Source organism: Leopardus geoffroyi, chromosome D1 (assembly GCF_018350155.1).
Source record: "Leopardus geoffroyi isolate Oge1 chromosome D1, O.geoffroyi_Oge1_pat1.0, whole genome shotgun sequence".
NCBI lineage: Eukaryota > Metazoa > Chordata > Mammalia > Carnivora > Felidae > Leopardus > Leopardus geoffroyi.
In genome coordinates this window covers 55,636,254-55,651,452 of record NC_059329.1, presented here as the reverse complement: position 1 = coordinate 55,651,452, position 15,199 = coordinate 55,636,254, and positions in this window count along the sequence as shown.

Genomic DNA, 15,199 nt, shown 5'->3' with positions numbered 1-15,199 from the left:
ACATGGATTGTATGAAACTGATTCTTTGGAATTTGTTGATGCTTCCTTTATAGCCAGCTGACTGTATTATCAGGATGCACAAGTGGTCTGTCTTTGCCTTAAACTCAGATTCATTCTCCAGGGGCATCTGGGTGGTTCAGTTGTTTAAGCCTCCAACTCTTGATTATGGCTCAGGTCGTGATCTCACGGTGTGTGACATTAAGCCCCAAGTAGGGCTGACAGCACAGAGGCTGCTTGGGATAGTTTCTCTCTCTCCTTCTTTCTCTGCCCCTCCCCCTTTGAGACTCTCTCTCTCTCTTTCTCTCTCTCTCTCAAAATAAGTAAACTTTAAAAAAATAATTAAATCAGATTTATTCTTTAGTCATTGGATGCAGGGTACTGTATGCATGTATTAAGTTGCTTAGTCTTACTAGTAATTTCTTTTTTTTAAATGTCTACTTATTTATTTTGAGAGAGACAGAGTACACAAGCACAAGCTCAAGCAGGGGAGGGGCAGAGAGTAGAGGGAGAGAATCCCAAGCAGGCTCCGCAGTGTCAGCACAGAGCCCAACTCGGGATTCGAACCTATGAACTGTGAGATCATGACCTGAGCTGAAATCAAGAGTTGGACGATTAACCGACTGAGCCACCCAGTTGCCCCTGATTTCTTTTTAAAAATGATCTACCAAATCCTGATCTCCCCTTATTTGTCATACACACACACACACACACACACACACATATACACACACATATATATATACACACACACATATACATTACTTGAAAGTGATATATATATATTTTTTTTTTTTTTGAAGCTACATTATTATGTGTCTGTAGATTCAACAGTTTTATGTCTTCCTGGATAGTTGAATCTTTAATCATTTTGACGCACTCTATCACTAGTAATGTTTCTGTCAAGTCTGTTTTATCTGATATTAATACGGCTACATCAGATTTCTTTTGGTAATATTTGTTCAACATCCTTTGACTTTCAACTTTTCTGCGTTCTTAGAGCTAATTTTTTTTTTAAACTTATTTTGGCAATCTTCATCTTGTCGTTGTGATTACTGATGTATTCAATTTGTTTTGACCATATAGCACATAGTAGGTGCTCAAGAAAGCAGTCATCGTCAACCCAGGGTCTCTGGGGGTAGGGGGCTGGGAAGGGAAGTGGGGCCTTTTCTCTCTTTACCCCTTAGTCTGGGGAGCCTACAGGACATGGTTTTCCTGAGAAAAGCATGGCGTTTCCAGAAAGACTTGGCTGAGAAAACCCCAACCCAGTCTGAGGCCACATGACTGTTTCCTAGAAACAAGATGTGAGTGAAACTCGGCCGGTGCCCGAGTTACAGCATACATTTCCTGTTTTTCATCCACGAGCTAATAAAGTTATTTCCTTCACAGGCTGCTCTGTTGAGCAGGAAGGCCCCACTGCCTCAAGGCCTGAGGCCTGCCCTTATCCACCACCCGGCTCCAAGCTGAGGGAGGAAGTGGCCTGGGCTCCCTTGGGGGAGGGGCTTCCTCAAGTCTTCTCCCCACACGTGCTCCATCCGCTCAGCTCCTCGGGTGGCATCAGAGCCATCTCTACCCTGGCGGTCCCCAAGGCTCTGTCTCCAGCCTGGAGTCCTCTGTGGATCATCTGACTCATCTCTCTGCTTCTTTGAGAAGTCTCCCTGGGTGTCTGACCAGCACCTCAGACCCTACCTGTCCCACGCAAGTCTTCTCTTGCATCACCTGTGTTCCTCCGGGTGTTCCTCATGTTCCCCATCTCCAGGGCCACCCCCATCCACTCAGCTGCTGATCAGAATTAAGGGCATCACCGTGACCCCTGCCCAAGCCCTGTAGCCCGTCGCCAGACATCTCAGTCTGGGATTCCCGGCTCTGGTCCAGAATCTGTTCACAGCAGTGTGGGAAGGGCTCTTGTCTGGCCCAGCTGCCCCCACTCACTGTGAGTCCTCCAGGGACAGGTTGGATTCATCTCTGCACCCCCGTGTCCAGCAGAGTGGGACATGGGAAGACTGCTCAGGAAAGTGTGTTGAACAAACAAATGAACGTATGCATGAATGAGCAGGCCCTTCTGGAGCTTCTCCAGGATAACACCCTGCCGCCCCTTCCCCAATCATCTTTCCTGGTTATGGTTTCCAGAACCCTCTGCCTCCTGCCACTTTCTAAACCTCTTCCAAGCCTCTACTTTCTTCCCCACGTGTGGAGTGCAGGTGCAAACATTGTCCTGGGCACTCCTTTGGAACAGGGACTACTGTTCCAGAGCCAGCAGGGCCCTGGCTCTGGGGGTGGCATGGTCCTGCACTGACAGTGTTGGCTCTAGGTGCCAAAGATATATCCCTGGGTCACTTATTCTTTATTTACTCAAGCCTTTACATGTGCCATACCTGGGGGATATAGTATGGCAAAGACAGTTAAAGTGCCTCCCTCCTGAGGCTTACTCACCAGAGCAGGGAGCAGAGGACCCAGAAGCACCCAGTCGCCAATGGTGTCCCGCTGAGCTGGGGCATCTGCAGACGTGTGTGGGTACAGGCCCGCCATGATGGGACAGGAGGGCCATGGGAAGCCTGTGCAGACAACAGCCCAGACAGCAGGCTGAGCTGCAGGCCTGAGTCCGGCTCCCAGAATGAAGTGTGCGTGGAAGGAGGGAGGGCGGGCCTCAGGGGCCAGGATCTACCACCGATGACCCAGACAGACGGTGAAGTGGGAAGGTCCCTATTTGGAAGTCAGCCAGCCCTGGCACACCGAGGAGGTAGCTCTCTGAGTCCAGTTTCCTTTTCTGTAGAATGGATATTAGTAATCCCTACCTCACTAGAGGGTGACATAAATGCGTACCAGGGAAGGCCCCCTGGCCCATATGAGGGGCTCAAGGTGGGGACTGGGGGAGGCAGGGAGCCCTGAGGCATGGGGCCAGGGCCAGAGCTGCTCAGATCCCCCCCGTCCTCTTCTTCTCAGGGAGGTCTTGAAGCTAAGACAGGACCGGGGTGGAAGGGCGGGAGTCCAAGAGAATTAGGGGCAGAGGCGGGGGCGGGGGGATGAGGGGAGATGCAGTTTTGACTTGGGCAATTCATGTGCTTGAAGAGAAGCCTCACAAGCCTACGGTGAAGCATGTCTCACCCCGAGGAAACTGGAGCTCCGAGAGGAAGGGACCTCCTGTCCCAGGTGAGTGCAAAACTGGGCTCAAATTCAGATTCGCAGGAGCCCCGCGCTCATGCTCACGCCCCTTATCTTGCACTGATGGGGGCCCCCTCACCGTCCTTTCTCACAGCATGCCTTGGGGTCTTGAGCTCGTCCCTGCCGTGGTTGTGTGCTGCCGTGTTGGACTTCTTCATCCTCGATCAGCGCATTGACTGTTTTCAGGCCAGCCTGGAGGCCTGCAGGTGCGTGACGGCCCCCATCCTGGCCGTGGCTGGGCCGCTCCGTGTCCTGCAGTGGCCTCTGTGCTGAGCTCCCGGAAGGCCAGCCTACGCTGCCTCGTCCTCGCGTTCCAGCACCCAGCCAGGGGCCGGCAGGGAGCAGGAGCCAGGAATATGTTTGCTCTTTATAAAGGAGGGTGGCCCTGAGTGGGTGAAACCTCCCCACGGTGCAGATGAAGGGACAGACTATCAAGTGTGGTGACTCACGGTCCCAGGTGCGAAGGCCACCCTTGGCCATCTTTTTTTCAAACTGTGGTCAAAGACCTAATACAAAATTTACCGTTTTAATCCTTTTCGAGTGTACAGCTCAGTGTTACGCAACCATCACCACCATCCAGCTCCAGAACTTTCCCGTCTCCCAAACTCTTGGCCATTTTTCTGGCCCGTGTACCCTCAGGCGAGGAAGCGCGGGCCCCCGAGCCTCAGTGTGCTCGTCCACGCCCGGGAGCGCGGCGGCTTGTCGTGGGGCTTGTGGTGGGGCTAAAGGAGATGGATGAGGGCCCTGTTTCCAGGGCCAACTGGGGTGGACCCACGAGCGGCTGGTATTTTCCTGTGTTGGCACAAGTCAGCCCCTCAAGGACACTCCCTAAAGGGCAAGGCTGCATGTAATAATGACGGTAATTATGGCACAACCGTGGCAAATGAGGCCCTGAGGGGAAGACTCCAGTCGGTGGGGAGCTGGGAGACCTGCTCTAACCGTGTGGCTTTGGTCAAGGCCAAGGCTGCCTTCCCTGGGCCTCCAGCTTCCTCCTTGTACAGAGAGTGCATAAAGGGGACACTCTCTCGTGGTGCAGAACCTTCTTCAGGCTTGCCCAGCAGGACACAAGACCCTCAAGGACAGGAGTCCTGGCTTTCTCTCATTCATTCACTCATTCATTCACTCATTTGTTCACTCACATGCTCGATGAACCCTTGTCTGCTCGGGGCCCTGTGCCGGATTGGCTGGAAGGGCCCCGGTGCCTGCCCTCCGGGGGGCTCTCGGTCTGGTGGGAGATCAGAGCCAGGCACAGACAGCTCCCGGCCTGCAGGGAGGAGGTGCTGTTCCCGGTGCCCCCTGCCCTGAGCAGGGGTGAGGCGAGGAGGGGCTCGTGGCGCGGACGTGCCTCCGCAAGCGCTCCTTCCAGCTCTGCCTCCTCATCTGCAAAGCAGGCGTGCAGAACGCAGCCACGCATCGGGCCTGTGTGAAGAGCAGCCGAGGGGGTGCTCGTAAAGAAAGGCGCGCAGAAAACATTCGTGCTCGTGCGAACTCCCCACGGGTGGGGTGGACCCTGCAGGAAAATGCTGAATGTGTGCGCATCCATCCCTCGGCCAAAGCCTTCCCCGGCACCTGTCGGAACAAAGCGTTTTTCAGGGGCCACACTGCGTACATCGCGTAAACGTGCTGCTCAGTTCCGTGTGGTACTTCTTGAGAACCCGTAGAGATGCTTATCTGCACCAAGCTGCGGTTCTTAGAAGGGATCTACTGTTGGTTGAGCACAAACCTTGGGTCTAGGTACACAGAAGAACAAGACCCAGTCCCCTCCCTCCAGATCCTTGGTCTTGTCGGGGAGAAGACAGATGGGAAACTTCAAGTGGCCTGCCCTCTGAGGGCTGGAAGTGTGACCCCGGCCCGTGACCCCGGTGGGGGTGGGGGTGGGATGCTGGGCGGAGGGACTGACTCAACTCACGGATGGAAGACAGGATCAAAACTGAGGTGAAGGACTGTTTTGGCCAGCTCTGACGTTTCTTCTCATAATACCACCACCGCCACCCCACGCGTGCATATAATGTGGGTACTATTTCTAGGGTTCCCATTTGACAGATGTGGACGCTGAGGCCTAGAAAACTCGTCCACTTGCTGAAGATCACACCGGTGGCAGGTGCTAGGCTCGGGATTTGAATGCTCATACGTGTGACATCAGAGGCCACTACACCTCACTCTGCTGCCTCGCAGAACCTTTCCCTCTCCCTTTGTGGGTACTTGTCCTCCCGTCGTTCCTTTGCCACCATCCTCTTCCCTGCCGCCCTCCAGGTCTCACCTTGAAACTGGGGCTGGAAGGGGGCACTTGGCTGGCTCAGTTGGTTGGGCGTCCAACTTCGGCCCAGGTCATGATCTCGAGCTCAGCGGGTTTGAGCCCCGCATGGGGCTCTGGGCTGACAGCTCACGGCCTGGAGCTTGCTTCAGATTCTGTGTCTCCCTCTCTCTGCACTGCCCCCCCACCCCCACCCCCAACTCCCGCTCTGTCTCTCTCTGTCTCTCAAAAATGAATAAACGTTAAAAAAAAAATTAAAAACCAAACAAAACTGGGGCTGGAAGGCTCCACCCCTTCCCTGTCACAGGCCATCAGGCAGGAACTTCCTGGCTGTGTTCCTCAGGAAAGCAGTAGCTTCCCATCCCCACTTGCTCCAGAGCGGTGGATGGCGACATCGTCCTGCTCAGGTACAGCCCAGGGACACAGGCTCCACCCTGGGGTGTGGGGCTGAGCACAAAGCCTCTTTGTGCTCTCATCTGCCCCCACCCGGCCCTGCCCTGAGCCTCTCGGACTCCGGGAGGGCTCCGGGCAGCTGTGCCAACAAAGCATGGGTTTGCCAATGAGGCAGCTGAGTCCACGCATCCACAGACTTAGTACGTGGGCTCTCATCCCTGCCTGCACGTCAGAATCACCTGGGAGCTTACAACAAGCGCCCAGGCCGGGGCTCCTCGACAGACCAACGAAACCAGAATCTCTGGGGTCGCTGGGGGGTGCGGGGAGCTGGGCAATGGCACTTTATGAGATTCCACCTGCAGCCAGGCCCCTCTTGGTTGGTCTTAATGGTCATGGCAGGGGGCCCAGCTTAGACAGGAATCTGCACTGATCCTCAAGCCTCCCCTGCAGCAGGTTTTCTATGATCTCCTGTTACGGGTTGAGTTTTGTCCCCCCAGATTCATGTGAAGTCCTAACTCCCAGCCCCTCAGAATGCAACCTTATTTGGAGATAGGGTCTTTGCAGAGGTAGTCAAGGTAAAATGGGTCATTGGGGTGGGCCTGACCCCAGCACGACTGGCATCTCTATATAAAGGGGAACTTTGGAAATGGATCTGTACAGGGCAATGCATCTATGGGCCAGCGAACATCGAAGATGCCAGCCAACCACCATGACCCTGGGGAGAAGCCGGGCCCTGATTCTCCCCCACAGCCCTCAGGAGGAAGTAACCTTGCTGACGCCCTGATCTTGGACTTCCAGACCTCACAGCTGGGACACAATACATTTCTTCGTTGAAGCCACTCAGTTGGTGCTGCTTTGTTACGGCAACCCTAGCAAGCGAATGATCGTTTTACAAATGAGCGAAACCAAGATTATGAAGTGACTTTCCCAAGGTTACCTGGGCACAGTGGACCTCTTGGGTGCTTATTTTCTCTGCCGCTTTTAAATGCGGATATCCGCCTCTGTCCCCCACCTCCCCACCCCCAATCCTGTGCCCTCGGCTCTCTGGGTGTTCATCCATCCATACGTCTTTGAGGTAGACAATGTTGTGAGCACAGGGGCCGGGCAGGAGAACAAACAATAGACACAGGCCCCGCCTACACACCCCCCCCCCCCCCCCCCCCCGCCAATGGGGAACAGACAAAAATGCAAGGTAAGTGAACTACGGGTCAATAGTATGTTAGGCGGTCTAAGCGCCATGGGGAGACCTGGGGCAGGAAAGGGGCACAGGAGGTATGGAGGGGATGGGGTTTGGAACAGGATGGTTGGGAAGGCTAACCCAGAGGTGACACTCCGGGCTGCATCCCCTCCGGACACACGCCTCCCAGATCCTCCTCCGTTCATGGTCCCCTGGGGCGTCTCCCCCGGGGCTCACCCCGTGCAAGGTGAACTCAGCCCTCCCCTCCACATGCCTCACCGCAGGGCGCACATCCCACCACCCACATTCAGCTGCTCAAACCAGAAACCTGAAAGCCAACTAGACCTGCTCCCACTCTTGCCCTTCACCCCATCTGACTCGGGAACTGGAGGTGTTCCCTTTACAGGTGCTGAGGTTGCTGGCCCAGCCCCCTCTCAGCTTGGACAGAGGAGTCCAACTTAGGAGGGAGGGCCGTTTCTTGTAATGGTGGACCCAGCACATTCTAATCACCCTTGCAGACCCTGTCTGCCACCACGGGTGGCTCCAACTTCAGAGGCCATAGTTGGGCCCTGAGATCCGTAAATCTGCCTCCTCTTCTATGCCCACCAAATGCAGCTTCCAGGGGCTTCTAGGGGGCCTTCCATGACCTGTCTAATGACAGCAACCAGGTTCCTACCTTTTCTGGGCCTCAGTCTTCCCATCTGTATAATGGGCACACATCCCCGCAGGGCTAGACTCTCAGGTTATCCTGGCTGAGCCAATGGACGTGAATGGCATAGCTCTAAACAGCGGGTATGTTGTTGGGTATGCTGATGGGCTGGGGTGGGGGAGGATGGGGTGGGACGCTTTGTGTGTCGATGTGCACAAGCCAGAAGGGCCAGAGTGATCCGGGCTTACCAGTCCTCACAACGTGCTCCCCCCAACCTTGGTTTCTCTACTGGCTTCTTTCCTTCTGCTGTCTTCTGCCGAAAGGCTCTGGCCCAGACGCCTCCTGCCTCGGGGGCCCACACTGCGCAGGGCACCCCATCTGAACAGTAAGATGGGATGGGAGAGACTGACCTCTGGGATCCTAGAGTTATCATGAACTTTCCAGGGGTGCTGGAGGCTTGATGGGGGAAGAAAGGGAGACCCAGACATGTTCTTCAAACTGTGACATTGGACCAAGCCTTCCTATTCTCTTGCCTCTGAGAAGCCCCTAGCCAGAGCAGCACAGGTCCTGGGGGTGGTGGGAGTAAAAGAGCAGTCTGGCTCATGATGAAATGATTAATATTTTTGACATATTAGGGATGAGAGAATATATTGTTAAAATTAAGCTCACCTGTTTCTTTTTACTTTCATAATGTGGCTACTAGAGAAATTTAATTAAATATATGGCATGCATTACATTTTATTGGGTAATGCTGTTCTAGAACTTGAAAGGCCATTTGCAGGGCATCTTCCTAGTGGCTCCCAGGAGAAACAGCCTTTGGAATTCCCACTGAATTCCACTCAACCTCAGCCCCTGAAGAATGTCTGCTTCCCAGACGGCCCGTGGGTTCTGGAGCCCACTCTGGGTGGCCTCACTCACTTCTCCCTGATTCCCCGTGTGTCACATGGCCTCCCAGGAGGCTTAGACCCAAGCGAGAAAACTGTGTCCCCAGGATAAGTGTGGCCAACAGAGCCCACAGCCCCCTGTTTCAAACCCCAGCTGTCCTGCTGGTCAGAACCTCAGAGCTGTGTGGTAATTTCCTGGTGTCACTTTCTCCCCCCAACAGACCCCAAGGATGTGGCTTTCTTGTTCCAGGCCCAGAGACGGCTCCAAGGAATCCCTCTCCTCTCAAGAAGGTTGTGAGTGGGCGCCTGGGTGGCTCAGTCAGTTAAGCGTCTGACTTGGGCTCAGGTCATGATCTCACTGTTCATGAGTTCGAGCCCCCCCTCGGGCTCTCTGCTGTCAGCACAGGGCCTGCTTCAGATGCTATGTCCCCTCTTGCTCTGCCCCTCTCCCACTTGGCACATGCTCTCTCTGTCAAAAATAAACAAATAAAAATTAAAAAAAAAATCAAAATTAAAAAAAAAAAGAGGGTAACGAGGGTGAGATGTGTGATGCTGGAGGCCATGGCTCCAGAAGCCAGAGAGGGCCAGGCATCCGCCACGTGGCTCAGGCCAAGGCCCCTCTTCTCCATACCTCAGCTCTCTTCTTTTTGATATGGGCACAGTCATTGCACCGGCCTTGTGGTGTTGTCGGGGGACTCAATGACCCCACTGATGCATGGCCTCCAGCACAGAGCCTGATTCACAGTAAGCTGTAATTGTGAGAGTGACAGGAAAGAGTTAGGGATGTGGCTTTTGGCCACAGCCTCCCCCGTCCAGCCACGGGGCGGAAGGTTCCAAGGGGGCGGGGCCAGGGGTGGGAAGGCGGGGGTGGGACTATATAGTTCCCTTTAGACTTTGGGCTATACGCGGCCTGACGCATAACCCAGCTGGCTCGTTTTCAGATCAGGAAATCGAGGCTCCTTGAGGCGAAGCGATATGCCCGAGGGTGGCGCCAGTGCTGGTGGTGGGGGCTGCCTGTCTCCGAAGTCTGTGCCCTCTCCGCTCCACTGCCCTGCGAAGTCTGAGCTTGGTCTGCGCAGGGCGGGTTTGGGGTACCCGGGAGTGAACTCAAGATAGAATGAGAAGAAACTTGAGCTGATATGACCCCTTTCCCACGGGTGACGTTGAGCCTTTGAAAGAAAGCGTCCCCCACTCTTTTTTTTTTTTTTTTTTTGAATGTTCATTTATTTTGAGAGAGAGAGAGAGCCAGGGAAGGGCAGAGAGAGGGAAAGAGAGAATCCCAAGCAGGCTCCACACTGTCAGTGCAGAGCCTGATAGGGGGCTCAACCTTACGATCACCGTGAGATCACGACCTGGGCAGAAATCAAGAGCCGGATGCTTAACCCACTGAGCCACCCAAGAGCCTCAAGCATTCCCTGCTCATAAACTGGGCTCCTCAAAGCAGGCCCTGAGGCCAAGAACTGGGACGCAGGCCGTGCATTCAGGAGGTGACCCCAGGAAACACAGTAAGGAAAGGAGAAGCAAGATGGGGACGGAGAGAGCCCCAGAAAGTGTGTTTGATCAGCAGGTCGCCACTGAGGGCACGCGAGCACCCTGTGCGAGCTGGGGTACAGAATACACACGAGGATTTTCAGAGTAGGGAGCTGAAGGCTGGGATGTTTGTCCTGTTTCCACCTTCATGATTGAGGATTGCCCCTGGGGGTGTGGAATTTCTGGCACTTCCCTGCACAGGCTGAACAAGAAGACCCTTTGGTGCTGGAGGAAGCCCTTGGGAGTAGAGCGAGAATCATGAAACAGGCCAAGTTAGACTCGAACAGGCATGGTGTCCACGGGGTTGGCAGGAGCCCCACACCTGCGCATTCTTCTTGAGAAAAACTTTCAAACTATGCAATGAGATATTTGTGACAGTTAAAATATAATGGTGGGTGTTTAAAAATAACCTAGGGGCACTTTAGCGGCTCAGTTGGTTAAGTCTCCGACATCGGCTCAGGCCATGATCTTCTGGTTCGTGAGTTCAAGCCCCGCATCGGGCTCTGTGCTGACAGCTCAGAGCCTGGAGCCTACTTTGGATTCGGTGTCTCCCTGCGTCTCTGCCCCTACCCTGCTCATGCTCTGCCTCTCTGTCTCTCTCTCTCAAAATTGAATAACATTAAAATAAATAAATAAACGAAAATAACCTAAATATTCGGCAAGAGGGGATTGGCCTAGTAAATTACGGCGCATGGGTAAGACAGAGTATCCCGCAGCCCAAAATGAAGACTCTGTTGCAACATGATGAAATATTTGGGGAGGGATGGTTAGTAAAAAATGGCACAGGCACACAATGGCCCCCATGGCTGGTGCGTCCTCAGGGCCCCATCAAGGAAGCGGTACCAGTAGGAGGGCGTTGAGGGTTAGCTAGGCGAGTCCGAAGGGCTCACTTTGGAACCACAGCCTGGGCTCTCCTGAGGCCGTGGAGACTGCAGATAGATACCCAGCTTCATCAAGCTGACACCACTCTAGCCTGAAGCTTGATCTTTGCAGGACTCCTCCCTTTCTGTGCCCGCCCCCCACCCCCCAAATAGATGTAAGGTGGCAGCGTGGGGCCACTTTCTCTCCTTTTTCTCAGCGTTGGCCTCAGAGTACATCATCTCTGGGCATGGTGCCAGGACTGACACAGCACATACCCTTCCCCCACCCTGTTATCTCCTGGGCCTCCTGGGGCAGGGCCTGGAGGTCTGTGGAGGGGGACAGGACCTAACACATGGATCCCATCAGTGACCTCATTCTGAGTGGCCATCAGTAGACTTTCCCTGGCCTACGAAAGGTCCGGCTTGAGGCTGCCCTCACCCCGCGTGTGGGATTCATACATTCCAGCCCTCCCACCCCACCCCGGGATGGACCAAGGTGAAGTAGAAAATGAGTCAGGCTATGACTGGCTGTGTTACCTTGGGCAAGCCCCGCTCCGGTCACTCTTCACTCTAACATGGAAAGTGTTTGATTCCACCAGGGTTAGCTTCTGTGCATCTGGGGTTGGTTTCCTGAACCGAACTGCCCAAAGCAGGGCTGTGTAGGCATGGGGGTTGGGCTGAGTGGCATAAGCTGGGGCCAGCTGGCCTGAGGGTGGGGACATTTATGCCTGGAGTTTGATCTGCTTTACTAGTCCCAGGCCTTGTGCCTCAGTCCTCAGCTGAGGTCACCAGACCCAGGGACCCTGTAGGATCCTCTGAGGCATCAGTGCCCAGCCTAGGGCTGGCATAGAGGGGCACTCAGTGAGTAGGGAAGAGAGAGAGAAAGGAAGGGAGGGAGGCAGAGAGGAAGGCAAAAAAAGATGGGGAAAGGGAAAGAGAAAAAGGAGGGAGGGGAGGAAAGGAGGAAGAGAGAAAGGGGAGAAGGAAGGAAAAGATGGAGGGAGGGGGAAGGGGGACCAGAGGACCAGTGACCGAGTGCGTGACGGAGGCCTGCCCCGAGCAGTCCACTGTCCGTGCAGTCCATTTGTGCTGCTGGCCCAACAGCTAGAGCCAGAGGCCAAGGCCAGCCCCTTCTGCAGATGAAGAAATTGAGGCACAGGGAAGAGAGGGGGGCGATGAGTGAGGTTGTAGAGAACGGAGGCAGGGACAGGACCAAGGTGCACCGTCCAGTGTTCTTTCCACCTCTAAACATTGCCCTTGCCCTTGGTGAAATGGTTTCTAGAACCAAATGGGAAGGCAACTGGGAGCCGGGTCCCGGGGGGTGAGGAGGAGACGCAGGGGTTCCCAGGCCCCCGGCCCAGGAGGGAGGCCGAAGGTAAGGCATCGTTAGGTGGGGAGCGCAGGGGCGGGCAGGGCTCTGGGAGGCCAGCGGGCAGGACCGTGGCTGCCAGGGGACCGAGGCTGCGATGACAGCACCTCTGGGCTCCGGGCTGGCTGCTCTGCAACCTGCCGCGTTTTGGTCTCGCCGCTCCCCGTCTGGTGTTCTCCGCCCTGTTCCTTCACCTCCTCTCTTGTCTCCTCTCTGTTCTGCCTCTCCCTCCTCTCCGAGGGTCCATCTCTCCATGCCCTTTTCTCCCTGTTTCGCTATGTCCGTGTCACTCTGTCTGACTCTGCCTCCCGAGGTTACTTGAGCCTCAGTCTTGCCCTGCTCTGTCTCTGTGTCCCTCTCTCTGTCCCCTTCTGTCTCTGATTTTCCCTCTGCCTCTGTCTCACGCTCCCTCCTTCTAGTCACCAAAGGCCCTGCTGGCTGCTCTGGACAGTGCCTCACCCCTTCCCCCTCCTCGTCCAGTCTCTCCCACCTCTGGTAACAATTACTCTGGACTGCGATGGAATCCTCCAGTGCCCCAGACAGACCCACAGGCAGCACATGGGGACCAGATGGTGACAGACTCCTCAAGAAACTCACCACTTTGGGCAGGGGAGCAGAGGTCCCAGGGAAGGCCAAGCCAGCCAAAGAGCAAAGATCCAAGTGCCAGGGCTTCCAAATCCCACCCAAGAGCCTCTTGGGCTCTGCTCTGCCCACCGGGCCTGGGGCGGGGGGTGGGGGGGGGTGGGGGGGGGAGGGGGGAGGGTAATGCCAGATGCCCAGCGCATGGGCACCATAAGCAGCCACAGGCAGAGGAGCAGGGCCACTGGAAATCAGGTCCTACTCCTGCCTGCACAGGCCTGAAGTCGGGGTCCAGACCCCTTCAGTGACCTTCTCAAGGTCACCGGCACCTGGGCAATAGACCAAAAACCTTGAGTTTGAATCCAGGCTCTGTTCCCAGGAATAAGTTGTTTCCCCTTTGCCGAGTCTTTCTCTGGAGCCAGACTGCTTGGGTTCCAGGCCCAGCTTCATTCACCTCTTCCTGAGCCTCTCAGTGTCTTTTCCTGTAAGTCAGAAGTAATAGTAGCCACATCAGCCGCAAAGGCTGATGGGAGGGTTTATGAGTTAATATGCATAAAGTATTAGCGCAGGGCTTGGTCAGAATGACAATTCAATCAAATGATAAATAAACAGTACAAAATAATAATAATTAGTAATTATTATTAATCTTCCTAAGGCACAGCTCAGCCCAAACCACGGCCGCTCAGAAACTTGCTACGCCCCCCAGTGTCTATGGAATAAAGTCCAAGAGAGCTACAGCCATCCATCTGCCCTCATCTTGCTCACCTTAGCAGTCGCTGACACTTAGATATGGAGGCCCTTTGTTCATGTTTACTCTCCCTTCGTGCTGGGGACTCCTGACCGTCACTGTTCACCCCTTTCGTGTAGCCAGGACCCGGGGTTCTTTCCACACACCCCACACCCTTGGCCATCTCAGGCTGCAGCGGCTCTCAGCGTCGTCAGAGAGCAAAGATACCAACACCCTGATCTGCAGACTGGCCCTTCGCCCTTCGCCCTTCGCCCCGGCTCCTCAGCCATTCCAAACCAGTGTCTCATTTACCTTCACACTTGACTTGTCTAAACCACAACTTATGATTTTCTCTCCTGACCCTTCTTCCGCTCTGTCCCTCCACCTTCCCATTGCCCAGGCAGGCCAGGAGCCTCACGGTCATTCCTGAGTCCCTGTCACACCTCACATCTCACAGGTCAGCAGATCCCTCTGCTCAGCCTTCAGAAATACACCCCGAAGGCACCCGAGCCACCACCCCACTCTGGGCTATTTCAAATGCTCTCCCCGGTCCCACTGAGGCTTGACCTCAGGCTTGAGCCTCCCGGCTTGTCTCGACTCAGCAGCTTGTGTGACCCCTTTCAAAAGCAAAACGTGAGGTTTATATGACCGCACACATTTGTCAAAACTCACGGAGCTCTACACTACAAAGGAGATAGTTTACTGCGTGTAAATTACATGTTAATTTAAAAAATGGAACAAAAAGCAAAACAGACCACAGCCCTCTTCTGCACAAACCTGTCCACTGGCTTCCAGCTCATTCTTTACAATGGTCTACAAGCCTCTATGCCGGTGTTTTTCAAACCGTGAGCCATGACCCTTTGATCAATTGAAGGATTGTAACCAGCATTATTTTTAAGCTTAGATAAGATGATATATAATATAAAATATATAATATAAAATAAAATATATACAAGTGCATACATATAGTAGAGGTATGATTTGTGAAATGTTTTCTTCGGTGTTATTTTTGCATATGCATGTTTTTACTGGATTGTAATGTAAAATTTATATCTTCCTGTAATATAAAACTTATATACTCAACAAAAACTAAAAGATGCCGTTCAGCTTAGTCTGCGTCGCAGCCTCCGTTCTCCCTGTACTTCTAAAGTCTTTCCAAATTGTTTTTAATTTAATTTATTTATTTTGAGAGAGAGAGAGAGAGAGCGCGAGTGCAAGTGAGGGAGGGGCAGAGAGAGAGGGAGAGAGAGAGCCCGTGGGGCCCGTGGGGCTCGATCTCACGAAACCGTGAGATCAGGACTGGAGCCAAAATCAAGAGTCAGACGCTTAACCGACTTAGACACCCAGGCGCCCCCACCCCCACCGCATACTTCTTTTCTTCCCTTTCTCCCTCGCCCACTCTGCTACCGCCTCACTTTCAGGTCCTGCCCCACTTGTGGCACACTCCCGCCTCAGGACCTTTGCACTGGCTGTTTTGCCTGGAACGTGCCTCCTGTAGATATCCTCACAGCTCCTTCTCTCACTTCTTCCAGGTCTTGACCCAAATGTCAACCTCTAGACGGAAACTGTCAGCTTTCCAGTCTGGCCTGTTTAAAATAGGCCCTCTTCCCGGCCTGCC